The following is a 25,492-nucleotide window of genomic DNA, read 5'->3' as shown; positions in this document are numbered from 1 at the left end:
AGATATTCGTCACAAATTTTTGGCCATGAGCGGAAATCGAACTGTGGTCGCCGGGTTTGTCGCACGCACACGCACATACAAAGACACAAACGCAAATGTACGTGTCCATGACTGGATGAGTCCCTGCCCTCACCGTGCTACTCGTTGGGGTTCCTTGAGCACCCTTCACCACACTGGTCAGTGCCGTTTGGTAACGGTAGGGAGCATGCAGTTGGTGGCTGGTCCTTCTTTATAGTTATAGCACATAGGGGCCAGAGATAGAACTCTTATCCACTCTGTCTCTCTTGCCTTTACGGGCTATGAAAGAGGACCCTTGCCTGAAACGTCGCCTGTTATCTTTCGTTTTAAGGCCACTTGTTTGACGAATGTGTTACTCGATTGCATCTCTTTTTTGAGCATTGCGACTAATGGCACCGCCTCCAAGGGGTGATGGGAATCTCTTGCAATTGATTCTCCAAGATGCGATTCAATGACTGTTTCATCACCCCGAGAATCAGACGAAGAGTGCGTTCTTCCACTCGTAATCTGTGATGCAAGTAAAACTCCCTTTATCTATAGCCAGGTGAGAGTCCGTCCGAGATGCTGCCTCTGTTTTCAAGGCCAAGGCAATTTTAAATATTCAAAGGGGTTTCCTCGTTCAAAGAAGGGTGGGACACAGTGCTCATGCTAAATGTCTGTTGTGGTTGGTAATTCCACATTCCTAAGGAAAGACTGCTTCAAAGAAGACCTGGGGGTCAAAAACAAGATTATAGGGAGAGAAAAAAAATGTCATGGAGTTACTTGTTTGCTCTGCGTCAGTGCCGCATGGACTCTGGTCACTTTGTTAATCTTGACTAGTGAAGGTCACAGGATGTGGTGCGGAGAGAGTTAAAATCGTAGAGTAGCGTGTTTTTTTTAATGGGAATCGGATACACTTCCCCCAAATCCCCTAGCCTTACTCTTCATTCTGCCAATTATATTTTCCATTTAAGTTTAACTCCCAATACCCAATTCTTTTTGGTAACCATGATCCTGTTAACCAGAAGCCGGCCAGGTGAGCGAATGTCTCGCAATTGGAAGCTCGCGAGTTCCAAATGCCCTTTGGCGGTCGCCTTGGCCCATTCCCTCTGAGGCGAATAAAAAAATAAGTATCAATCTATGTGGAAGTCAGCAGTGGCTGCCTTGTGAGAGATAGACTCCCACCGTCATGGGAATGTGGTATTTCCACCACTGGTTCAGGGGGCTGTAAGCAAAACGGGAGATGTAAGGGCAAGAGTCGTCACTCGTTTGAACTGCAATCCCAAACCTAGATACGCTCACGTCGCCCGGGTCCTTTCGACATCGCTCGGTGTCACAACCGCCCCCCCCCCCACCCCCCGTCGCGGAATGCCTGTCGTTTAACCGCACATCGCGCAGCTCCCGGCAGTCCGTGCCCGTCCGTGCCAAACCCGCGGAGCTCATTTCAAGATTTCAAGGGCACGGAACATCGCTGGGCAGTGAATCACGACGCGTTTCGTGCGGGGACCACCCGCAGACATTTTCACGCCGCTTCCCTGCGACTGGACGGACAAGGCAGGGCCCCCCCCCCCCCCACCGGCTTCCCCCGAGTAGTGCTCTCGTTTTGGTAAAAAACGAAGCTGACATGACAAGCTCGCAGATGCACGCAGCGGTCGAAACTTTGACTGCTCCTTGCAGTGGCAATTTAGCCGACTTGCACATACTTGCTGATGCGGCCGTATGTAAATGTATTGCTCGTGCACACCGTGTGCACGAGTGCGTGTGTATGGATGTTTGCATGGTGTGATGCTGGCCAAACCAACCCCTCGTGTGCCGTGCCAGCCTTAATTGGAATCAAAGATTTTGATTCTGACTTGACCCAACAGTCCCGTGAGGCTATACGGGGGCTCTTTGTGTTTGGATGAGTGTGGGTCCCAGGGACTTAAAATTGATTCCTGGCCAACATCACTGGTGATGATCTGAACCGTTCCTGGGTATCCTCTAGGTCGATTCAGCCTTAAATGAGTACCTTGTGCGGTGCCACGGTGGCGAGATGTTAACTCCCTCGCCTGGTATACAGGAGGTCGACCATGACGTCTGTACATTTGGAGTTTGTATGTTCTCCCCGTGGTCGTGTTGATTTTTCTCCGGGTCCTCCGGGTTTCTTTCCACATTTAGAAACATGTGTTTAGAGTATTCGGCTGCTGTAAATTTCCACGTGATAAGCCACTTCGGTGAGCTATCATTTGTGGCCAGGTCGCTCCTTGAAAAACAGTTATATAGCCCAGCTGGGCCTTACCTGGTAAAATAAAAAATAGTTTAGTTTAATATAGACATCAGCACTGGAAAAAAAAAGTGGCTGTTAGTAGTGTGAGCTATGCCGCCACGTCACGTACTGCGCCAGCCTTAAGAGAGTTTTTTCCTAGAACGCCATTTGTCCCAACTGTCCACAGAGGCCGTATCTTTCTTTCAGCGTGGGGATGTGTGTGGAGCGGTGGTGTAATGGCTCACGTGCTGTTCTGTGATGTTGGTAACCCGAGTTTGATTCTCAGTCAAGGATAATAACATGGTGTCTGAACCTGCCCGGGGCTTCCCCGAGGTCAACTTAACCTTTAAATAAGCATGTAAACATCAGCACTGGGCAGATAAAGATAGCTTGATGTGATGCTTGCCACACTGCCACGCACTGACCTTAATAGGTGCTCGCTAACAGCATTTTCCAGGCAGTGAAGCTACATGGGGTATCTTTGCCTCCGTGTGTGCGCCTAGGATGAGTGCCACGTGTCTTAGTATGGATGAAGACGAATGAATATTAATAAACACTGCATTTTGGCTAATAACACAATCTAATAGCTCGTGGTTTCAGTAACCATCAGCGCAATCTGGGGTTATAAAATAGTTGTGCTCTAAGGTACTATACTATAAATTGTAATATCATAACAAATTACCGCATTACTAAAGTCAATCAATTGGATGATAACACCTGAATATATAGAGGACTGCAGAGCTGGGGGGGGGGGGAATCTGGCATCGTTGGTTCACCGCCTGGCTGCTGCCTTGCCCGCTTGTCTGTGCTGGCTCCCCACGCCTCCCGAGTCGTGTTCCCTCTCTTGGCGAGCGAGCGAATACCGTGCACCAGGGTCGCAAACGGGTACCCGTACCCGGCCGTACCCGTACCCTACCCGTACCCGGCCGGGTACGGGTAGCCGGGTATCGGGTAGGGTACGGGTATCGGGTACCCGGTTGCGACCTCTGCCGTGCAACGGCGGTGGTGCGGTGTTGACTACCTCGCTTGGTACGCAGGAGGTCGTCGGTTGAATCCCGACCTTGATGCCTGTATACATTTAGAAACATGCGTTTAGAGCATTTGGCTGCTATACATTTCCACGTGGTAAGGCCACTTCTTTGGGCCTTAATTTGTGGCCAGGTTGCTTCTGAAAAAGAGCTGTACAGCTCAGTGGGCCTTACCTGATAAAATAAAAATCGTTGAGTTTAGTTTAAAAGGTTGATGTTATTATTCTGTATATATAGCCACATGAGAGTTTATTATGCTCGGAAGCTTGGTACAGAATAGTCTCCATCGAAATTACATTTTCGTGGAGACTTGACAACCAGTGGTGGGAATTGAACTGCGGCCACTGACTTTGGGGCAAGCGGTGAGGCCACGGGGCTATCGTGGCACAGGCGTGTGCCAGCCACGCGCCTGCGCACCAAATATTACCGCAGGTGTCATTTCTCTTTTCACACCGTTATTGTGGCCCCTTCAGTACTTCACTTTATCAATTGCCTAACGTGTTTTTAATGGCAAATGAGAAAAACTGCAACGTACATATTGCGCGTTAATACACTTTATCGCCGGCTATTTTTCTCGCGTAACAACAGTTGTTCACCGAGAGTATTGCGGTAATTAATCACGACCGGCTGACGTTACGACTTTTAGTCCGCTGCACAATGTTCCGAGCTTTAAATTGTCGTTCCCCGGCACTTTAAACGTTGCCACGTAAATTTTTTCGGCGACTTTAAACAAAATCGCCCTTCTTCTCCTTCCATAGCGAGCTTACTGATCCGTCCGGTCGGTCTCATCGCATTAAATTCAGAATGCAAATCAGCTGCCGTCGGGCACAATATCGGCGTGCCCCACGGCTGCAGGACCTGCAGCGTGCCATTTCGCTCTCTGATGTTGTATTCAATGAAGTGACGGGGTACCGCGCTTGTGAGATGGCGCGGGTTTTTAAAAAGGAAGCACCGGGATGACAACTGTTGTTAAGCGTCGACTACGGTGCCGCAAAATATTCGACGGCAGCCACCGAATGATTACTCGCATCGGATGTTTAAGACGGACTTTTTTAAATGAGGCAAAAATTTGCTACGACGTATTTGCGCTGCAATTTGAACCACCACTCCAGCGACACGCGGAAAAAAAAGGTGTTATTGGTTGCTGCGCAGCTGCGTTGTCAGCGGAGGGGAGGTCGATGCAGACACATCTGCGGTTGTTCTGTACTCCTATGCCGCCCACGTTCACCAACCCACGCCCGAAGTGCGTGCTGAAGTGTGGCCACTTGCAACACGCGCGACGTGGGGAAGGCCCTCATCCGACAGTGGGTTGCCCTGCCCGCGCGCGACAGAGAGCCGCGCTCGCCACAGCGACCCGCACTGCAGCACAAGGCGACCTCGCTGTTTATCGCGGTTCATGTTTTTTGTTTTGCCCACAGCAGAGGGGGGGGGTCGAAAGCCTTCCGTCGAGGCCTCGATTCGTTTTATTCCGCCACACTCACGCGCCGCGACGTGGGGTCCTCTTAAAAGTTAAACTGCAGAGCCCAGGAGATTAAATAAAGTGGGTTAAGACGGATCGCTGCGGGGTGTGCGCTGCGCGCCTCGGAGCCTGTTGTTTATTGGCAGCGATGTCCACCCTGCCCTCGCAACACACGCTTATTCAATAAGAACGCGTGTAAAACGGTCGCCCCAATTCAATACCTTTGACGTGTGGCCGCGTTGTAAATATAATAACCGGTATTATTCAACATTGATCCTCTGCGCGGAGCACTAAAGGGCTTGCCTCGGTCGCGCTGATGGCCACACACCGCGCTGCATTTTTACGTCGGTTTAAATTAATCGAGAAATATATATGCCCCGGTAGGTTACGATACACAGAGCAAATGTGTGGTTTGGTGAAGGGCGGGGAGCATCGTTGCGGCAGCATAGAAGTACTGTACAATAATAGGTTGTACAGTACTGCCCTCTGCTGCCCACCGGGTAATCTTGCAGGCTACAGCACCTGTTATCCATGGTGGTTGCCCATCCAATCCCTGTCTATGCCTAAAACCTGCTTAGCTTCTGGGTTCTGACGAGATCCGGGCACATTCCGGGTGATTTAGTCACAGCAATTTGGGTGCAGGTGCGGGAGGCACACGTATATAATTATTCTTAGCCAAGCCGTTTATTTCACGAGCGATCATGTGCCGGGAGTGCTGTTGGACTCTTGTTTTGAGCCGCGCTGGCGAGATTTAAACTACCTTGCTTGGTCTGCAGGTCGAACCTGACCCTTACACCTGTATATTTGAAGTTTGCATGTTCTCCCCGTGGTCACGTGGATTTTTCTCCAGACCCTCCGGTTTTTCCCTCCACATTGAGAAATGTGCATTTGGAATATTTGGCTGCTGTAAATTTCCACACGGTGAGCCACTTGGTTGAGCAATAATTTGTGATAGCCAAGTTTCAGAGTTTTAGTGAGGTGAGGAAATGTCTCTCCATGGTCATCTGAGAATTACATTGCGTGGGGAAACTCGAGCCGTGGCCAGAGGATGGCTTCAGTGTTCGTGAACATCTCGGTGTGCAACGTGGCGGCATCGCTTGCGCTACTCCCAGCCACTTTATTATACCCAGTGCTGATGTTTACACACTGCACAAGGTGCCCCTTTAAGGCTGAGTCGACCTTTGTGGATACCCGATCCACTTCAATGGGGGCCTCTCTCAACCAACACTCGGCGCTCGCTCACGCCCTGATTGAAAGTGGTTTGCCTCCAGGCAGCAGTCATCACTTTTTTGCCCCGAGTGTATTCCAGTTGCGTTTATCAAATGAAATAAACAAAATCGTGAGTACATTGGTACCCGCCCCCATACTTACAGTTGCAAGGCTGTCACAAAGACGCTTTTGCTTCACGGACATTGTCTGCGGTAGATTCACAGCAGGGGCGATTTAACTACGTGGCTTCATTCAAGTAAGTTATTTTGAGGGTTATTTTTCAAATTTCGCAAATTCGAACCGTGGCCTAACTTTTTTTTAAAATTGCTTCACGTGATCTTTAACACTCACGGTAAAGCAGCTCGTGCACATTTTTACGGTTAATCCACCCGCAGTATTAACCAGGGCGGCCGTTCGGCTAGAATCCCTGAACTTCAATGTGCACCTCTGCAACAACTGGCAGACCTTTGTTTTGGTTGAGTCATTGGTGACCGGCATGGGAGCGTCAAATCTGTGAGAGGAGGGCTTTCCCAGATTCTAACTGAAGTGCTCAACAGTGCCAAACCGGCCGCGTAGCCGCCGCCTTGGGTAACAAAAAAAATCACGGCCAACAATGTTTCATTGTGCGGTCATTGGTGACGAGGCTGAGTAACTCCGCACCTCCGATTAGCACGGCTGGCTACGTACGATATGAAAGAAGTTCAACGTACATACGAATCATCAGCGGCGCTACGCGCTTGAGAACCCGGCTGAATCGTTGGGACGTCGGATTACACAGGGCTCGGCACCGAGAGCCGTCACCCCCCCCCCCGGCCCTCAAAGTTTTGTCACGTGTCGGCGTTCGCGTAGTCGAGCGAGAGTTGAGCGTGATGGGGCAGGTTGGGAACAAGGCTGTTAGGAGACACCACACAGGGACGGTCAACGTACATCCCGACATCTGGACATGGCCGGGGTACTGGGTGAGAGCTGCATATTTAATTCACACTGCAGACTTTGACCGTTTATAAAAAGGAAAACCTACCAAGTTTAGTTTTTCTTGCGACCGAATGTTTACCGTCTCGAGAGGGCCCAGCTCCTCGGGGAGCGGTGCAGCATCACCCGTTGTTGCACTGTACTTCTTTGATCCCACATCTATGCTCCCGTCTTCACCAACCCACGTTGACTATCACGCGAAAATACCTTGTTTGTACCAATCCTGAGTGGTCAAAACACAGTCCGGTAAAAACCATTGTTGTGATTTTAATTACTGCATTTACTCGCCCACAATCATTAAACATTTAATTTTTTATGAACATCCACGTTACAAGGCGAACAGATGCATTATTGATGCACTGCAGACAGAGCATATTTCAAGCAATCAGGCATTCATTATGGCATGCTCGATTGGTCCAATGAAGTCACGTGACCTCAGATTCTCCCGCGTGGGATTGGCTGCGGGGGATGTCTGCCCTCTTCCAATCTGCCCTCTCTTAAAGTCGTACGAATAACAGCAACATTTCCGAAAAGACATCCTGTCACTTTTCATACCGCTTCAAGTTGACTTTCCACAGATAATACATGCCGACGGTGCAGACGCTCATGTGTGAACGTCTTTGCGTTTCTAAATCAAACACTTTTTAATTAAAAACGAGGTCGTTCGTTAAAGCTCCAATCTTTAGCCGTCCACTGCTGGATGAAGACTGCCTCACACTGCGTCAGTCTCAGGATTTGCTTGACCATACCTCACTGTGCTGGTCAGTGCTGGTTGGTGAAGGGCATTGCCCAAAAACCACTTCACATAGCACTTGCCCAACAATGCTCACCGTGGCCAGGAATCGGACTCGGAGTGTGAGGTTCATCGCGCAGCGCGCAAACCACAGTGCCACTGGCTCCCGTCTACAGTTGTCTTCATTATGTGATCACATTCCGACACGGACTCTGCGATACAAAGTGTTCTTTGCAGATGCATAACCTGCTATTTAACTGCAGTTGACATGACTCACAGGTGTAAAACCCCCTGGTGGTACTCGTATTGAACATGCGCACATTTAAAAGAATATACCGTCGAATTTATAATTCTCATTTAAATACGTTGTCTTTGATTATCAAGATCCATGCTTCAGGTGGGGAGGGAGGGGAAGTGAGTGGACTGACTTGTGGGTAATGATGAGTAAGCTCCCAGAACGCACCGCTGCTGCGTTGGATACGCATGGAGACTGGTGAGAATTTACGCAGCCATACCTATTCTGCAGCGACCTTCTAAATCGGCGCCTTGCTCATACTCCATTGTGCTCACAGTGGAGTTGTTCCGAGCCAAAAGAATCAGCCACTCTGCTGCCACTGTTGGCCAACCCCAGCCTTCGCCGTACACCCTGGAAAGGTGGCAGCAGCAGTAGCAGCGGCGGTGGCAGCTTTATCCCGTGGCTTTTTTTCTGCGAGCGTCCGAGCTTGGTGAACAGAGAGGGTTTCTTGCCCGGCTGTTTATCTTCTATTAAGCCCATAAATATGCCTGGCTCGTGGCATTAATCCCTGGTGACTGAAAGACGCTGGAGGGTGAGGGGCATGGGGGGAGGGTGCTGTGTTGGTGTCACGGAAGGGGAGTTGGGGCTGGCTGCCGGTAGTGGTCGTCATTCAGGCCGAGGAGTTGGGTGCCACAGCGGAGACGTCGTGACGGGGGCCGAGGGCCATCGGAGACCTCGCCGTCCCGGCGGGACAAGCGTGCACACACCCCCCGCCGTTTTATTTTGTGCCCTCGGGCCAGCCGCCCGCAGGGCTGCAAAAGTGGCAACTCCTACAGAGGTGGGATTTTTGCGCTGTTGACTTTTGAATGCCCTGCGGTTCGTCCGCTCCTAAGCTCGGCTCGCAAAAGCTACCCTCGGAACAAAAATATTTTCGCTTCGTTAAATGTCGTGGTGTCGAAGGCCAGAGCTGGGCAGGAGTCGCAGTGGAACGAAGGGGATGAATCAAAAGTATATATATGTAATTTTTTATGACCGGACAAAGAACTGAGATGAGGGTACGCCACGTGCCGTATCATTCCGCGTGTGTACCCAGCATTCCCACACCGGTCGGCCGCGCAGCTCAAGAAATTAGTTTGTCGTAGACCACTCAGAAACCACGTTATAACAGGGGTGCGCGTTCCGCATTGTGCGAAAAGTTTCCCGAAAAGAATAACCGTGTCATAGCGAAAACGCATTGTGTGAACACGCGGTGAGCGAGGACTTCTAGTAATGAAATGAGGTTGGCAAAACCAGGTTGAAGCGCTTTTAGAAAATGTATTTCATATAATCGAAAGTGGCGTCCCCCAATTGCGTAAAGAGGAACATTTTCAATCGGTGCCTTTCGCTTGCTTCGGTTCGGACGTGTGGAAACCGACAGACAATGCAACAAAACCTGAGAAGTACACAAAGAAGGGTGAAGAGTTGCTTGCAGAGAATTAATGACATAGAGAGACGGAGAGAGGAGGACATGGATCAGAGAACATCGTTGTGACTCTTCAGAAACGTAAGTGGCCTTGGGCAGGATCCATCACTGGAAGGAGTACCATGGTGGGGGAGATGTTAACGACCTCGCCTGGTATGAACCATGGTTGTGGGTTCGATCCCGACCCTGACGCCTGTATGTTTAGGACTTTGCATGTCTCTCTCCCCGTGATCGTGTGGATTTTTGTCCGGGTCCTCCACTTTTTCCCACCAACATTTAGAATGAACAGTCATGTTTTTAGAGTATTTGGCTGCAATGCATTTCCACGTGGTAAGCCACTCCATTGAGCCATCGTTTGTGGCCAGGTCGCTTCTCAAAAAGAGCTGTATTGATATTATAGCTCAGTAGGCCTTACCCTGGTAAAATAAAAAGTAGTTTAAATAGTTTCGTTTAATGGTTGATAACTTGGGAAAGCCTTCATTCATCAGTGGATAGAATGCGGCTGTTGATGATGATGAAAAATTCTAAATGCTAATTAACTTATATATTGGAGAGAAAAAAAGTAATATTTGTTTTCTTATGACAGATGGTGCTTAACAATGCTAAGCAGCAGTTTATAGTATCAGTGTGTGGCTTTCAAGTGCCAATGAATCAGGTGTTTGGCATTTCCTTAATGAGATCTAAGATGGTTTCTAAAATGTAGGCTTTCCAGCATTTTTTTCAGTATGCAAATCAGTCCGCAAAATGAACACGACTGGAATTTATTTTCAAGTTGAAATTTTTTTTTTCAATAAACCCTGCCTTCACTTTAATTGCTGAAAATTGCCAACCCTATCCATGACGAGCCGAAAACGGGGGGGGGGGGGGGGGGCGCTTTAATAATGAAACGCTGGGTGCCTTCAATGATGGCGTGTGCGATATTTAAAATGTCATATTGTGACTCTTGGGATCAACTTTGCAGATATATTGAATTAAGCATTCCATCAGCCTGTATTCTGTGTATACATAGATATGTATATAGATTACCGTTATCACTGGGTAGGTTCGTGCATCCTGCACTGAATCTGGCTTCCTGTGTTTGATTCCTGGCTGTGGCTAACATCAGAGGTAAGCTATGTCTGACCCAATCCTAGACACTTCTTCAGCAGCCCCCCACTCTGACCTTTGTGGTGAAGTGTGGTCAAACAACCCCCATAATATTCATCCATCCATGGGTTAATAAAGGGATATAAGTCATAAGTAATAACCAACTGGAGCACAGTTAAAGATCCATGGAGAGATGTATCAAATATAAAAATATTTTCGAATTATCAAAACCATTTCTAAAGAAGGCATTTCTCCATTGAGATAGCAAGAAAAGAGTGGTAAAATACTCATCAGAAGAGAAAATCGGGCAAGGAGATCCTCTTGTGACCAAGGTTACTTGTAGCTCCACTCGAATATATTTGTCCAAAGATTAGATTGCCGAAGTTAAAAGCCTCAATATATATCGAGACTTTTCTTTTCGTCCGTCTCCAATGCACGGACGACAGAGTCCGCGGTTAACGAGCAGTCGAGAACGAACTGCAGGGAGATGGTTGTAGAACTTCGCAGAGAAGGCTGCTTGCTGAGTCGGCCTTGGTCGTGATTTGTGAGAAGGCACGCGTTGTTTCAAAAGAGCGAATTTGGTGCAGAAAAACCTCCCTTGAACCGAAAGTGAGAAACGTTTGGTGCGACGTTTAGTTTTTCTTCTGTTGTTGTTTTGTCAGGTTTACAGCGAAGTTCACCGCCCTCTCCCTTGGGGGGCAGGAGTGTCGACAAGCAACCAGACCCTTTTGTTGTAGCTCTTCTCTCGCTTTTAAAGGTCCAACTTTTTTACTCCGTAGAGTTTTATGATCGGCCGTTTCGCGGGCCATTACCGACACTTTGGACGTTGGCTGTAAAGTGAAAAGTGTTGAGTTCCGTTTGGCAAAGTTTGAGCAAGGTTCTTGACGAGAATGGGGAGAGAAGTGAAAGTCGCCCCCCCTCTCCTCTTCAGCTCTGATGCCAAAGTTTGATGGGGCGTTTGCCTCATTATGCGAACTTTTTTTCTGCACCCATCAAGTTGGTGGGTAGCGCACCACCACCGCAATGGTAACGACAACTTGCATTTGTATCGCAGTCCGTAACGTGACTTGACATTTCTAGGCAGATGGGAATAGTTACCGAGGCCACCGCCATTCGCCTGTACACTGGCTCAGCATGTGGATCTTAAGGCTTATCCACTTGCTTAACTATAAGGGTAAAGGATTTACATATGCATGGAGCGCTTAAGCGCGTATGTCATTGCCGTTGAACGGTCCGCGTCTTTAATTAAGGATGCTAAATGCTGATGTTCGAAGGGTCGCTGTTGGCACTGATGAGGCAAACACATAGCAGATCCCACGTGGAACGAGACAAGAACAAATGTGGATCATCATAACTTCTCCCCAGCCTGCAGAAAAATTACCCACAATTACCAACATCTTTTTACCAATCGTGATGCACAGGGCTTCCCTGCACACACACGAGCCGTGCATCATATTCAAAATCAAACAATGTCTTTGGTGATTCTGTGGACGGGCAGTGGCACGTTAGCACAGATAACAAAGACTCAATGCAGTCGTCAATTCTGCCACGAAAGGGAAACATCTGCATTGAGATGACGTTATGGGCATAGTCCTTCCCTGTAGCACATGACCGCTTTCAAACTAGGAAGAGAAGAAAGTCGTGGGTTATTGTGGGTTTACTACTCTTAGTTTTTTCGGTAAAGTCACGTAGGTAAAAAATGAAATAAAAATTAATAAAAATTAAAGAATAAAAATCACGACGTTCAGAGGCAACACAAGCTTCCGTCTTCAGGTGACTTTACCGTAAAAACTAAGAGTATGAATCCTTGCAGTCACGAAAGCTTCAAATCTAGAATGTGGGTTTACTCTCCAACACAACGGTCTGCTAAAGTAGTAACTATTGGGCATGTATTGTTAACAGGACGAAGCTAATTGGCTGTGTCGGGTGGTGGTGGGTTAGTGACATGTGTTCTCATCCAAAGAACCTTGACTTTGAAGACCTTGACTCAGACGCTGTCTCTCCGACAGACCTGTTCTTCACCTGAGGACGGCTGCTTGCGTTGTGGCCGAAACGTCGTGAGAATTGTATTTAATTATGTTTTATTATTTTATTATCTCCCTTCTACGTGACTTTACCAAAAGAACCAAGAAGATGAATCCCTGCAGTCACGAAAGCTTTAAATCGAAATTCAGTAGAGCAGGTGTTCTTCATTGCAAGGCCAGCAGACCACTGGCAGCCCCTGGTGGCCTTCAGTGCGGGTCCCTGACGTACGGCCCCCGACAATACACAACACGCGACAACCACCTCTTGCAAGGCGGTGTGGCGGCCCTCGCAGCACTGATGATGTCTTATCGGCGAAAGTGGGCCCCCCTCTGAAAATTAGCAAAGAACACTGGAGGGAGTAGAGTCAGACCGATGGTCTTTCGTAACCAGCGCTCTCGATACCACTGTACACACGAGTGCATCTCAGGACAAGCAAGTACGTGCAAAGACCCTTTGTGCCACCTTGAGTGAATGTCGTGAGATCACAGGTGTGTGTGTGTGTGTACAGAGCTGGATTTCCATTTACATCGGCGCGAATGTACGTGCGTGCGTGTGTGCGCGCCTTTATTTATTTAATGCTCAGTCGCATACCGCCAGCAAGCTTTTTCATATAAAAAAGAAAACGAATGTGCACCTGTGTATAACAAGCGTGGCATTTTTAGCATTTTTGTTGTAACAAAAAAAAATGTGTACATTGTAATTATACACTGCAAACTCGTAGCCTCCTTGTTCACGAGAAAACATTGGCGATGCTTTACCTCCATGATTAAAGCTGTGACATCATCAACAGCAGCAGCCCCGATAAATCCACTGTTGGATTAAGACCTCCTTAAGCTGTCGCCATCTCGTGTTCTTGTCATGTAACAAGTTCGCCTTCTCGCTGCACACAAGATCATTTCCATCGCTCCATTGTTGTGCTGCGTCAGTGGTAGCCATTCCACATTCCTATGACAAGGACCATCCACAGAACAATCATCATCGTCTTTCCACCAGTTATTACAACATTGTCAGGTCGTGTTCATTTTACCCATCCCAGATGGATGATGATGACGATAATAATAATGGATGATGATTTGAGAAATTGGACTTGCAACTACCTGACCAGGAGCCGCCATTCTTCTGTTTAGCTAAGCTGCAGCCAGGCCTGGACATTGTCCATCATCGTTGATCAGTCAACTACTGGATGTCGAACATGTACAAGAACGCTTGCTCTCGTAGCTAAATGTGCCAACTACCTGACCTGGAGCCACGATTCTTCTATTTAGCTAAGCTGCAGCCAGTGCTAGGACGTTGTCCATCATGATGATCAACAAGCAATCATCACCAGTGTGTGTTGATCAGTCAACTGCTGGATGATGGAGCATGTACAAGAACGCTTCCTCTTGTAGCTCAATGCGCAACTACCTGACCTGGAGCCACGATTCTTCTATTTAGCTAAGCTGCAGCCAGTGCTAGGACATTGCCCATCATCATGATCAACAAGCAATCATCACCACTGTGCGTTGATCAGTCAACTGCTGGCTGACGTAGCATGATCAAGAACGCTTCCTCTTGTAGCTCAATGCGCAACTACCTGACCTGGAGCCACGATTCTTCTATTTAGCTAAGCTGCGGCCAGTGCTAGGACATTGTCCATCATCATGATCAACAAACAATCATCACCACTGCGCGTTGATCAGTCAACTGCCGGCTGACGTAGCATGATCAAGAACGCTTCCTCTCGTAGCTCGGTGCGCAACTACCTGACCTGGAGCCACGATTCTTCTATTTAGCTAAGCTGCGGCCAGTGCTAGGACATTGTCCATCATCATGATCAACAAGCAATCATCACCACTGCGTGTTGATCAGTCAACTGCCGGCTGACATAGCATGTACAAGAACGCTTGCTCTCGTAGCTCGGTGCGCAAACGGCGCACAGGTCGGCGCGCGTCTCTTCACGCTGTGAGTAAATCTGTTTGTTGCTGCGTCGCTCGCGGACCCACACGGGGCCCGACGTTGGCCCATCCGTCACGGGGCGGTGGCGGCGGCGACGACGACGACGACGACGACGGGGGCCTGTCCACGCGACGTAAAGAGAGCAGCTGCCTGGTGTAATGAGTCGGACGGCTGTAAACGGCTTGACTGCCCGGTGCTCGCTCGCCAGCTTGATAATGAGGATACGGTGCGAGGTGTAAAGTGCGGATACGTTCAAGTGCCCCGACCGTGGTGTGCGCCTGCCAACGCAGCCGCCACCCCCTGCCACCGTTGGAATGCGCAGAGTGCGGCGTTAGCGGTGCAATTACACGCGCGCGGGAAAACATTTAGCGGGGTAAATAAATAAAAATGAGTTTAACACGTAGGCTCTCGCGAACAATTTCCATAACAGAGGTCTTTTGGGTTAGATCGCGTAAATATATAAATGTGTCGTTCAAACCCGCCACCACCCGACACGGCCAGTTAGTAAGGGTTGTCATGTAAACAGAACGTGGCCAATTCGTCACTAGTACAGCACTAGTGTGTAGTGTATAGTGTAGTATACTAGTACAGCACACCGATGTGTTGGAGAGCCAAGCCACAACATTTACAATCTGAGCACGACGTCTCGCCAGTAATTACAACCAGCTTCATCAGGCGACAGCCAGATTTGTGGAGAAGTCTTACTGTTTCGTTCCTTACATAGAGACGTAGATGTGGTAACCATGGTGAAAGCCGCCGGCAGCTGGGATTTGAAGCGCGCCGGGTCGCGATGGTTTGTGTGTGTGTGCGTCGAGCCCAAGGCTGCCTGCGTAGCGAGCGACCGAGGGGGTGGTGTTAACCGCGACCGTGCTTTGGCATGGTGGTTTCCTAGGTGGATTATAATTGATCTCAGGTAACTCTGATTACGGGCAGTTCAGAGTAGATTCTGTTTAATTCTTAAATTGATCTCCCCCCCCCCCCCTTACCGTGCAAGCGTGATTGATGGTGGGTTATTCTAATTGGCTGGGCATGGGTCAACTCTTACACAATACAATACTTTCCTGCCTGATAAATGAAATGCTTAAGTGTATTAGTGGGCGACTACAGGGTCGAGTTAATATTGGCAATGGGCACGCGGCAAGAGCCACCCTCCCACTCGGTGCACGTCCAAGGGACCCCTGAAAGGTTCCTCGCCAAGTGCCACGCCACCGCCACTCGCAGTGAGACACGGTTACTGGATGTGTGTACGTTGAGATTTTTTTGCGTCGTACGTAGCCAACCGCGCCAATTGGAGTTGCGCGGAGAAGGACTACAAACTAAACACAAAAAGCAGTTCTAAGGAAATGAGTATTCAATCTAGATTTACAAGTGCATAGCTCCAGTGGCTTCCTAATATCAGAGAGCGTTCAAAACGGCCGCAGAAGCGCATCCGAAAGCGCGTAATACCGATAACCATCTTTGTTCGATGGCCAGCCAAAAACCGCTGCTGCAAGGATGTCCCCAATGCAATTCAAGTTTGTGTTTGTGTATATTTCGTGAATGACCACGGTGTTTCTGAACTGCATGTCATGGCGGGTGTAGTACACACCCATTACGAGCGCCTCTCCTGAAGGCACATTCCCATGTTACTTGTCGTTGAGGATGGAATCGCTTCATTGAAAGACCAGCAGCAAACATCACAACCCGACTGGCAGATTAATGCCGACTCTCAGTATGGTGCTGCGTTCATCTTCATCTTTTACCACACAGGGGCAGCTGTCATTGGGGGGGGGGGTCCCTAGGCTAAATAAAACATGCTCCAAGAAGACGTTTGTTAAGGAACGGGCCATGACAAATATGAATTTAATTTGTTGACACGATGGAACGAAGGGCGGGGCAGTGGTAGTTTCCCACAGCCCAGTTTCCCCCTCCCCTCGAACACGGAATCCCCTGGCAGCGCAGGCTTCAAGTGCACACAGAGGGAATTAACGTTTTCCTTCGTGGGATCGAGGCCAGGACAACCGCTGTGAAAATGGTCAGTGGTTGGGCTTTTTGGAGCAATGGCTCTCTGTGAGAGGGCTGGCAGTGGCTCGGTCAAACAGCAGTGCTTGGCACGCTAACAATATACATGGCATGTCGAGCACAGATCGTTCCGTCCGTACCTTTCCTTGCCCACTTGAAGTTTTGCAAAGAAAAAAACACTTTGGAGCCAAAGCCCCTAATATAAGTTCTGGGTGCCCAATGCAAGTGTGATTTCATATATATCTGCCGCGGGTCCGGGGCTAAGCCCCTCTTTTCTGCGACGGACGAAGCGGCATGGTACGAACAAAAGGAGTGCTTCTCCTGCTGCTGCTGCTGCTGCATTACGATCGCGATTACTTTGTTTTGTCGTGCTGCTCCATCGCGTAAGAGGACAGCGATTCTAATGTTGGGATGTGGGGAGGGGGGGTGCGTGTGTGATGTTTATCACGTGGATAAGATTGCCTCTCCTCCCGACGTGGTCACAGTGCGTCCCAAACTTGTGGGGACGACAGTTTAAGGGGGGGGGCACCATTGTTGCTGAGGGTCAGCCTCAAATACTCCTCGACCTTTGTCGTCGTGAGCCATGGTCAATCCGCTGCTGGACGATTCGCATTGGCGACCATCCTTACAGATGCATAAATATATGTGGAAAGATAAAATAATTTTAAATAGTAATTTACTAACCTGTCTACTGCTGTACGAATGGCTGCTATTATTGTTATATGTGTATTCCTCATTATTCATTCCGTATCAGTCAGTGAGTCAGTCGATGAGGCTCTCTAACTTAATGCAACACCGCCAACATGACGTGTCTCTTTTGCAAAGTAGACTCGGGGTAAGATACAAAGAGGGAGTACAGATATTAGGACGTAACCTTACGTGTAAACTTGACAACAGACTCCTGCAAAACAGGCACACAAATCAAGTTGCTGCAGGCTCTTTGTCCTTGATATTTTACTTGAATATACACTCGACTGGATCTCTTAACACGAGTACGTCCTGCATGCGTCCACGTTTGAGTAAGTCACAGTCTGTCGCCGTTTTACCTCTGCCTGTGCACAGGAATCGACGACGACGACGACGTCCGCCGCTTGACCTTGTGCTCACCTGGATGAAGATAAAGCGATTTATTGTTATAAACACATAGATATCTTGGGGTTCCCCACCTGCGCGATTTGAATTCGGCAGAACCCGACTGACCCCCTGCCTCTGGGCGCCCGTTGAACCCGAGAGGATCGCGGCGCGAAGATAAAGTTCACGGCAAGACAACGAGAGCGCTCGGCAGGTGCTCGCGCCGAGACGCGGCCGCCCTCGGTCCGGAAACCCCGTTGGAACGTCGCTGGAACGTTGGGAATACGGCGGATTGCTCGCAGTCGCAGCCACCCCCGCCGCCACGTGAGCGAGCCCCCTGCCGTGTGCTCGTTCATCGCAGACTCGTCTCGGGAGGAATGGCTGATCTGGATTCCGCTTGCGGTCTCTGAGACGGTAAGAGTCGCTTCCCCCCCGCCGCCGACCCCCTTTCCTCCACTTACCCCCCCCCCATCTCATTCCACCAACAACGTTTTGCTTTCCTGCATCTTCCTTATTGTCCGCTGTTCTCGCCTTTGTTTTTATTTATTTAGCACACGTGACGGACGATCAACAAGTCGCCCTGCCCCTCGTGGTTTACGGCGTGCAATTCCATCCGAGAATCAATTCTTTAATTCTCCCGTGGCAAATGTAATGTGGTAGTGGAGCGTCACGTGAGCCCATTGCATGCAGGGCGTAGGAATCGAAAATGCAATTCGCGAACGACTTTATGCGCGTACCACGAGTGTAAGATTCGTATTGCCTTTGATGAATCGATGCATTGGTTTTTAAACCGTTAGGCAAACTCCGGTCATCCTCGCAGCAGCGGCTTTTGGCTATCCATGAAACAAAGACGGCAACCGCATCGCCCCTTTTCAGATGCGCTTCTGCGGCCATCTGGAATGCTCTTCCTTCCGCTATTAGGAAGCCACTGGAGCTATGCACTTTTAAGTCTAGATTGAAAACGAATTTATTTAGAACTGCTTTTTGCGTTTAGTTGGTCCCTTTCCCCGCACCTCCGATTAGCACGGTTGGTTACTTACGGTGCGAAAGAAGGTCAACATGCAAACACACACACATTAAAAGATGTGTGGCCTCCAGGGCTGACCAGGTGGGCTTTCCAGCTGTGGTCAGGAGATGGCAGTGTTGAGTGTGTCCCCCCCCCCCCCGCCCTCTTGAACACGGAGTGGGATTTCTCCAGGTACGCGTGGAAAAAAACCCGATGATGTACACATACGATATCGGAGTGGGAAAGGGTAATATATGTTTTGATAGCTTGGCATGAGGGCAGTGTAAAAGCTCGCTTCGCCACAATGCGCTCACTCAGTGGCATTGGCGATAGAGTGTGCTGATGTGGGTGTGCAGGCCTATGCAGAAATGTATTTAATGCCTGGCATTACTATGTTGCTTATAATTCAAAGAGCTGTGGTTAAATGAAAGCCGGCAAAGCTGTTGGGAATATGCAAGCTAACCCTGTCCAGCTCTAAAAATCCAGAAGCTTTCTTTGCATTGTGCAGTCTGAGATCCCAAATAAGCCACGGTAAATTGGATCGTTTTAACCGAAGCAGATGTTATAATGAATGCAGTTTAATTCATATTAATCTACTTTGATCCACGTTAAAAGTGCGAACATCAAAGAGCAGGTTTGCAAAACGCAAACGGTCTTCGATTATGTTTCGCCCCCGTTTCTACCCACAGCGAGAGGATTAGAAAATTCATTTGATTGCTTCATTTGTTTAAATTAATATTAAATATTAATTTAAACAAATGAAGCCTTCCACCGTGGAGATAGAGCGGTGAAATCGGTTCATGCGCAGGTGCCAGGTGGATTTACAACATTGCAGGATGGTGAGAGTTGAGTGCGGCCTGGGGCTGGGTGAGGCTTTCATCCATCGGTGGAATAACCATGGCTGAAGATGACGACGACGATGATGATGATGACTAAAGTTTAGTAAAAAAAAGTTTACTGAGCTAATACTAGTCTAATTTTAACAAAATAAATATTATTCGGTAAGATCTTAACACCCGTATCATTGCCAGAAAGGGTAAAACCTAATCTGATTTTTCATAATGTTGATCCTGCCAAAAAGGTCCCGTGATACAGCTGCTAACCCCCGAGCTATGAATGCTCTGATACGTGCATTGTCTTTGTACTGTTCACCTCATGGCGTTCTCTGGTCTAACACAACTGGTGCGACTGGATCGTAAAGAAGGCTGTCTCTGGTGTAGGCAAATCGGTTTCAAATACAATGCAAATATATCATCAGAGCGTATTTCCTTGCACGTTCACCACAAGTACGAAGTATGGTTAATGCAGACTTGATTCCTTGCAAAAGATATCTATTTGGCGTTTGAACATCTTAACACGACCTGTGTTATTGCCAGAAGGGATAAAACCTTTTCTTATTTTTCATAGTCGGTGGGACCGTGCCAATTCCAGAGGTGTTATTTTGTCTCATGGCTCTGCTGTCATTGGACAATCTGCATTGAACAACGGGGACGTCTTTTGTGTGGAGAGCTGTTGTTGTTGTTTCGGCTTCTGAGTCACAGTACAATGGTGCACCTCCCACGCAGTTAATGTTCCCCTGACTCAAGAACATGCAGGCCCCCCTCCCGGCGTGTCTCGACCACCTGATTCTAAAGAACGGAGTGCGTCACTGCGCGCCCCAAGGACCGGTTTATCCGCACTTTTGACTTGGAACTGACGGCGGATGCTCCGGGGTTGTTCTTGCCGAGTGACAGAGGCTCGCTCCGATCACAAGAGTGCCGCGTTCGGGGGTGGGTGGTAAAACATGGACATCGGAGGGTTAATGATATATGCAGCCGCCTCATTAGTAGATTTCGCGAGAGACCAGCGCAGGGAAAAAGTCTCATGCAGCACAGATTAATTGCAGGCAGATTCTGCCTCTTAATTCCCCTTGACTGCTCGATTGAGGGACAGACGGATGTTTTTTGATTTCCGTGTCTGCTGTGATTCAGGGATGTATTATTCTAATGGTTATATTGTGGAACAAGGGATGTTCCCAAACGAGAGTCTGTGTCCCAATTTCTCTCAACCCCTCACTTTTGATTGAAATCAGACAGAACATAGCATGGCATTCGGTTATGAAGACCTGATGTTTACACACATTGTTCTCCTCGATACACATGAGCCTTTAAAAAAAAATGTAAGAGGTGGCTGGATGTTTTGATTTAAAGCTTTCGTGACTGCAGGGATCCATATTCTTGGTTCTTTCGGTAAAGTCACGTAGAAGGGAAATAAAAAAATAATATATTTATATATTTTATTTTTTCCCTTCTACGTGACTTTACCGAAAGAACCAAGAATAAGGTGGCTGGATTATTCATCGTACTCATAATGGTCATGTCAATACACCAAGCCGGGCACGGCTGACGTCCGTGTTTCGCGTCTTGACCACACTTTGATTAATAAACCAGATTCTCGATTGTAACCAGTTGACGGTCACCGTTCACTAGGCAAGAGCCCTTGACAGTTTTCGCTAAATGTGAGCCTATTCCATCGCTGTGAATTTCACGTTACCGTACGGTAGTCGCTGACATGCTCCGAACACCACTGCAGTGCTTCTTCGCTAATGCATCACTCTTTGTGCTTTATATGTACAAGTACTTTTAGTACTTATAGGTAGGGGTAATCTCCCCCCCCCCTTGCCCCTCCTCTCTCCTGGGGGGTTGGGAGGAGGCCAGGGGATGGAGCTTTCACCCCTGTGGTCACGCCAAAGCCATATCCTCCGTGTTAAAAGTTCACGAGCTCGGCTCCAAAGCTTTTCACGGTCTTCGAATTGTGAGCTATATAATTAAACATTTCGTAGCAGGACGTGTGTACGAGTCCCTGAGCGTTCGTGGAGAGCGTTTTTTTTAGGTCTGCGGGCAAATTCTTTACGATATTCTTAGGTCTTTCGGTAAAGTCACGTAGATCGGTTCAAAGAAAATAACAAAAAACTACGACGTTTCTATCGCAACACGAGCGGTCGTCTACAGGAAAACGGGGGAAGACGACCACTTCTGGTAGTTTTTGTTTTTTTATTATTTCTTTGAACCTATCTACGTGACTTTACGGAACGACCCAAGAATATGAATTCTTGCAGTCACGAAAGCTTTAAGTGAAGATTTAAATTCTGTACTGATTGCGTGATATGATCAGTAGTAAATCTACAATTAATTAAATCTTACAAGAGGGCCCCCCCCCCCCCGGGCAGGAGGCGGTGCTTGTGGAGATTGCGACACCGACGCGGCTCGTGCAGGAGTGAGAAGAGGGTGAATCATCGCCCCGAAGGAATCGCGATTACACTCCCAGCCGTGTGTTCACTGCCTTACGTGTGCGACCTTAATGAAGGGACAATAATAACACTGGTCAACACACTTTTTCTGGCATAAGGTATTCCAACGGTTTTAAGGTGATTCCAAATCTGGCATCAGTTTTTGTCTATCACATCAGGTTTTTGAGATATCAAATATTGCATGTTCAATAAAAACTGCAGAAGAAAAATATTAAGTAAATGTGGATATCTACATGAAATTATATTATAAACACACTATCCTAAAAATACAGCACCATATTTTAACACTAAAGCAGTCACTGACTCGCAACAACTTGCAATCATAAGTGACAGAGTTAATTTCGGGTAAAATCAATGAAAATGGGGTATGCCGATAGCATAAAATGAGATGTGATAGAGCAAATCTGAGATCAGATTTGGAATCGGCACCCTGAAATTAGTCTAAAACAGCTGCAAAAGTCCAGGCCAGAAACAAATGTTTTTTTTGTTGACCAGTGTAATGCATTAATGTAAAGAAAAAATTATGGGGGGGGGGGGGGCGTAGGGGATATAGAGTGGAGTCGTCGGTTAAATGCAGCTCCCTGCCCGCTGAAGACCCGCACATCCGATTTGCACGCTTGGCTACGTACGGTGTGAAAGAAGTTTGACATACATACATACGACGCATCTCCGATTAGCCCGGTTGGCTACGTACGCTGCGAAAGAAGTTCGGCATACATACTAAGAAGAGGGAGCGCGGGCATTGAGAAGTTGGTGTCGTGAGAGCCGCGGGCCTGTAGCGGCGATAGCGCATGCGAAGGGACATTCGGGTTTCCACAGAACCAGTAGCATGTCGAGTCGAATCGGAATCTTTATTCAGAGTGGAGGAGGAATCCGGTGAGCTATGAAGAAGGCTCAGTAGGGGCCACAGGGGGTCAGCAAGTTTTACAACAACAAACACGATACCATGAACGATAGAAGCGCAAAATAGAGAAAAGGTTAGCGAGTCACGAAAAAAAAAATGTAAGTACAAATTGCACAAGTACATCAATTCCGGCTGATTTTTCAACACGCAATGGAACCTTGGGCAAGGCAGCAACAACAACGGTCCCAGACCACACCAAGACACCAACAAGCAGAGCCTCAATAAAATGGGACGTTAAAAGGGGAGGCGGGGGGGGGCGGAGGGGGTGGGGGTGTTCCGACGGAGGGCCCCGGGTCAAGCGCTGGGACCTCGGCCTTGGATGGACACCCCCGGGGCGATGGTTACCACCCCCCCCCCCCTCGGTAGTTACAGGGTCCGCGGCCTCGAGCGTAGCGGCGGTAGGTGAGGAACCCGGGGGAACGGCCCACGTTGGCCTCCACCGGGGCCCGGCCAGCCGCCGTCACCAGCGAGATGCCTGGCCGCCGGAGCGCGGGAGAGACAAAGACAGACCCGGACCATCGGGCAAATCTCTCACCTGCTTCACCCACGCGATGAGCGCCCACACCCGGGCCCCGCGGTACGGTGGGGGGGGGGGGGGGGTCACCACCCGCGACGGGTGAGAGATGTCCACCCTAAACCGTATCCACGGCACAAACCGTGGCAGATGCGGGCACCTGATGCACAAATGGAAAATTAGAAACTCTCCAGTAGTGTGCGACTGTGGTCATCCAGAACAGACCGTGCAGCGTATAACGACGCAATGCTCCATTCCACAAACGCGAAGAAGGAGACCTCACGGCGACACACTCCACTGCTCCTCACGTGGCTGTCTTGGCCCGACCACCTAAATGTAAAACTCGGCAGCCGTACGAAAGAGAGAAGAAGTGGGCAAAGGCTGTCAATAGGGCCAGAGATAGAGGGCAACCCTCACGCGCAGACGCGGGGAGTGCCAAGCGCTGCCTGAACCGCCCAGCCGAGAGGACTTAGATCAGGATGAGTGGAACCCCCTTGGGGAGGAACCTTGGGAGGAGGCCTCGAAATTGGATGGCTCACGGACAAAGGAAGACCTCCAATAGGGCTCAGGAGGGATCTCTGTCACAAGAAATTGGCAAATTGGCCCTGAACCTGGGTCAGAGAGCATTTGAAATCACCTCCTGGACAGTACCTATGCACGTTGAGGGCAGAGGAGACTCCAGTGTCCATCGGAGAGTGGTCTGAGGAGCGATCCTCCCATCAAAAATAAAAATATAAAATTTTGATTTAAAGCTTTCGTGACTGCAGGGATTAATCTTCTTGGTTCTTTCGGTAAAGTCACATAGAATGGAAATAATAAAATGCTAAAAATTAAACATAATAAAATAATTCTCACGACGTTTCGGCCACAATGCAAGCAGCCGTCCTTAGGTGGAGAATAGGTCTGTCGAGGAGACAGAGTCTGTCTGCTTGCGTTGTGGCCGAAACGTCGTGAGAATTATTTGATTGTTTTATTTTTATTATTTTATTATTTCCATTCTACGTGACTTTACCGAAAGAACCAAGAAGAAGAATATTGAAATTAACACGTATAAGTCCTGCGCCAGACACTTGCTCAGTGACGAAGGTTGAGAGGCAGATCAGGGCAAGAAGCCTGCGGTGTTTAATAAACCGCCAGTGCCCAAGGCAGTGGGAGTCCTGCAGCACCAGCGTCTGTTGGATAAGGTCGGTCACGAAGGGGCTCAACTGGGAGAGAAAAAATTAAATCCTCATGATCCTGGGTAAAACTGATTTTTAAAGAGGATCAACGCAAGGCCCTGACCCAGGGGTTGGTTACCTTTAGTTGATGCAGATGTGGCAAGTCGCATCATGCCAAGCAAGTCGAGGAACGGAGGATCAAATGATCCAACTCCCCCGATATGCAAGAGAGGGCAGCAGAGGAGGACGGTAATGAAGTTGTTCTGTCTGGCAGCCGTCACGTCCTCGAAGGTAATCAGCCTTCGTTGCTTCTGCGGTAAGCCGGGCTCAGCAGGCCTTGACCGAACCTGAAGCAGTACTGCTTCATGGAGAACTTATGAGGATATGCGCCGGCGTTTGTCCTTTGCCCACCGAAGCCGGCTTGGACACAGTTTTTTCCCCCTCCCCTCTGTCTACTTAGAGCAGGGGTGGGTAACGTCCGGCCCGTGGGCCGTACAAGGCCCGCGAAGTTATTTGTTCTGGCCCTGCCAAGGCAACCGCAGGCGGGACTTGAAATTCAATAAATCTCGCAGCAAACCTGGAAAATCAGTTGCGAGTAGCAACATCATCAATACCGGCTAACATCACACGCCTCAACAAAGAGAAGCAGTTCCAGCCATCACATTAGGGGTGAGTTAATTAAATGTTTGACCAAATATGACAGGCTAATTTTTAAGTTGATAATTTTGTATGTCCCGCGAATGATGTTATAAATATCCAAATGGCCCTTGGCAGAAAAAAGGTTCCCCGCCCCTGACCTCGAGTGACACAATCGATCACTGAGGGAGATGGCCGTGGGGTGGTGACTCGGGTGGTGGGGGCTCAATCCCCCGCGGCTCCCTGCCCGGAGGGGCGTGGAAGAAATTCCCCACACCCCTATGAGTACGAATTTTAATTGATATATGTAGAAAATGCTAAACTTGTTGCATTTGTCAAAGTTCCCAGAGTGCCGGACATTGCAATGGTGTTCTACTGTGTATGATTGGGAGCCGTGGGGTGACCACTTATGAAAACCAGCTTTAACGAAAGTAGTCAAATTTCGTAGTAGTAGGTTTTTACCCTTTAAACTGGTACAAAACTGACACCTTTATACCAGTTTAAAGGGTAAAAACCTACTACTATATT

General features: G+C 48.7%; 1 protein-coding gene across 2 annotated transcripts in view; it reads left to right on the top strand.

Annotated features, from left to right (window-relative positions):
- BCL9L (BCL9 like) overlaps nt 1-25,492 on the top strand; it is a 172,267-nt gene that overhangs the window by 67,772 nt on the left and 79,003 nt on the right. For both annotated transcript variants that reach the window (XM_061550894.1, XM_061550892.1), the window contains exon 3: nt 17,450-17,872. The gene's annotated coding sequence lies outside the window, so the exon portion shown is untranslated. The remainder of the gene's footprint in view (nt 1-17,449; nt 17,873-25,492) is intronic.

Source organism: Lethenteron reissneri, chromosome 13 (assembly GCF_015708825.2).
Source record: "Lethenteron reissneri isolate LAM-NWPU_2019-01 chromosome 13, ASM1570882v1, whole genome shotgun sequence".
Taxonomy (NCBI): domain Eukaryota; kingdom Metazoa; phylum Chordata; class Hyperoartia; order Petromyzontiformes; family Petromyzontidae; genus Lethenteron; species Lethenteron reissneri.
Note: the sequence above shows the minus strand (reverse complement) of the source record. Positions and strands in the feature narration are given on the sequence as shown.